Source organism: Limulus polyphemus, unplaced genomic scaffold (assembly GCF_000517525.1).
Source record: "Limulus polyphemus unplaced genomic scaffold, Limulus_polyphemus-2.1.2 Scaffold18, whole genome shotgun sequence".
NCBI lineage: Eukaryota > Metazoa > Arthropoda > Merostomata > Xiphosura > Limulidae > Limulus > Limulus polyphemus.
In genome coordinates this window covers 1,649,829-1,652,997 of record NW_013665628.1, presented here as the reverse complement: position 1 = coordinate 1,652,997, position 3,169 = coordinate 1,649,829, and positions in this window count along the sequence as shown.

The following is a 3,169-nucleotide window of genomic DNA, read 5'->3' as shown; positions in this document are numbered from 1 at the left end:
ACTACTAGTAGTAACATGGACACAAGCGTAACATTTTAGCTCTGGTAGTGGTATTGCCTCAACTTCTACTATTATATTTCACCCAAGGTATTTTAGGATTAAAATTTCTTACTGATAGAACAGTTGATATTGTGCCAATTCCATTTCCAGACACAAGTGAAATGCACTTCCCGTGATTCCTTATGCGTGAGCTCGAAATTTTTTGCTCGAATGTTACATAGTTTGCCAAAAAACCATAATAATACAACCATCATGTACATTATATTACAACAGTAACGTGACTTTTCTTCTATATTTGTTAGCAAAATCGTTTTTTGTATCTGTACAAGATCCACATAAAATGTTAAGACAGTATTAAAAAAAAGGATTAAGTCTTTTCGCTATTTTCAAATATCTTTTATCTTCAAATGAAAGAACCCATCTGAAATTCTGGATACTTGTGATAAAAGAATGTTAAGGAAACCGTTGAATTGACAGCCTGATAGTAAAACAACAAAAATACAAACATAGGGTGAACGTTTCGACTTAGTAAGATACGTTCTTCTGGTCCTGCTTGTTTGTTTTGTTTTGTAATTAAGCACAAAGCTAAACAATGGGCTATCTGTGCTCTGCCCACCACGGGTATCGAAACCCGGATTCTAGCGTTGTAAATCCGCAGACATACCGCTGTGCCACTGGGAGGCTCTGGTCCTGCAAAAAAAAAAAGATAAATTAATATGTCGAAAAGTTGTCCCTCTTCATTTTCGACCCAGATTGTCCTATGAAAGATCTTCATCAATTTTTCAATAGTGCTATCTACGTCTTTCAAAACACACAGTGTTTCATTATAACATATACTGCAGATTGGAAATATCATTATAAAATGTCCTACTAGTTAGTTACGATGCCTTTTTTCCAAGTTATAATTGGATAGGTATTTGCATTAGGTTAATAAACAGACACAAAATATTGCGTTTATAAGTCTTTGTTCACGAAGGTTACGTTCCTCCGGTGGATATAACGAAGATAGTCAACCCTCTGTCAAACTTTGAGCCAAAACAAACTAAATCAACGTGTTGCAGAAAAACAAAGACCTGAAAGATAATAAAACAAGTTGAATGTTTTGTTTAGTTAGGTGTTTTCAATAATAACCGCTATCTATTGACTATTTTTTGTCGTGGATAGTCAGCTAATCTTTACCAGTAGAAGGTGCGTCGGGAAATAACAGCTTTTACTATTTCAATTTGAGGTCATTTAAGAGTATTTAAATGCGTTATAAACACTATGATGATTATATTTTACTCTGGGATGTTCGATGCTTCAAAAAATGTTTTCTCTTTTGTGTTAAACTATTGAATAACTTGATGAGCATAGCTAGGCCCTCTCAGAAGTTCAGAGAGGCCCGAACCACTTCTATTTTTTGAGGCCCCTGGCTATAATAAAAAAAAACGATGACACGTGAAAACAAATAAGACAATCATTAGCGCAAAAGAAACGCGAAACATAATTTAAATATTTAAATTGTATGTATAACTAGCAGCTCTAGTCTGAGAGTGTGTGTGTGTGTCACATTTTGGTCTGATTGGGAGGCACATAAAAACAAGTCGTGAAACTTAATAAATGCAAAAAGAATAACAAATGTCTAAATTTGAGGACTCCTTTGAGCTTGAGGCCCGGGCTAAATGGCTCTCCTGGCCACTCCCTCTAATTGGCCCTAAGCATAGCAAATGTCCGAATGGAGTTTTATTCTTGATGGAGAAAAAGAGTTGGAAAAGTCATATCAACATGAAATAAGGGCATCAGAAGTCCATAAAACATAATCCACCTGTCGAACACATTGCTTCAACTCAACACCTCTATATTGTGATTGTTTTCAATATTATAAAACTTCATTACGTTCTCTTTGTAGAGACAGCATTACGTAACCACTCTAACACCAGAAAGTGCAATAAATAACGAGTCCATGCACGTACGTATGTACTTGGTACTTGACATCAACCATTGTACTGTAGTGGTTTCAGCTGTTTTAAAAGTGCCTTACCAGCTCGTGTCAGGAAACTAGTACTTTAGTCCAGTTGGTATAACACTTACTGGAGGTCTCAGGTTAAATTCCGAGGCGACGAAGTGTATCGTGGAAAAATACCACACCAAATTATCCAGCAAGAATGTGTCAATATAAGGAGGTGTGAATATTCACACTCGTTTCCCGCAAGTCACTATAAGAGAGAGTGAACATTTACATTCGTTTCCTAAAAGAGATAATATTTCACTCACATGGCGAGAGCTTGTAGGTTAAGAGAGCCAGCAATTCACATAAAATAACTACGAACGTTTAATGAACTTAAAATTCAAAATTTCAATGTGATCTGTCTGTTATAAATATAATATTCTGCCAACGTTCTGCCATTACGGCTTCACCAGAGCTAGTTCTAGTTGCTTAAAAATTGTTTGATTTAAAAAGTTAACTTATATTTTCACTAATGTATAGTTGAACTACGATCTTTCAATATTATCCTATAATAATAAAAGCTTTTATTATTATTATTATTTGAAGAGTAAAGGTCGTTTTTGCCAAAATGTTTGCACTAATGTATAATTGAATCGCGATCATTAAGTATTGTTTGGTTTGAATTTCGCGCAAAGCTACACGAGGGCTATCTGCGCTAGCCGTCCCTAATTTTGCAGTGTAAGACTAGAGGGAAGGCAGTTAGTCATCACCACCCACCGCCAACTTTTGGGCTACTCTTTTACCAACGAATAGTGGGATTGACCGTCACATTATAACACCCCCACGGCTGAAAGAGCGAGCATGTTTGGTGGGACAGGGATTCGAACCCGCGACCCTCAGATTGCGAGTCGAGTGCCCTAACCACCTGGGCATGCCGTGCCGCGGCACCATAGACAAAGTTGAATAAAAAAATAGACACTTTGGGTATTCAAGATTCAAACAATTAGAAAAATAACTTTGGTATGTGCAACAGCCATTTATGTATAACAGAACACAATTTTAGATAAAAGTACGCTCCTCACAACAAGAAAACGACTTTCACTAGGACTATACGTGAGGGTTTGAATATATCTTTATTGGTGTAATTTTTAAATGTAGTACTGAGAAACTGAAGTTCTTAAAAAACATTTTTTTTAATAAAGGGTAGCACTTTTAATATGTAAAAACATTATAGTTTACATC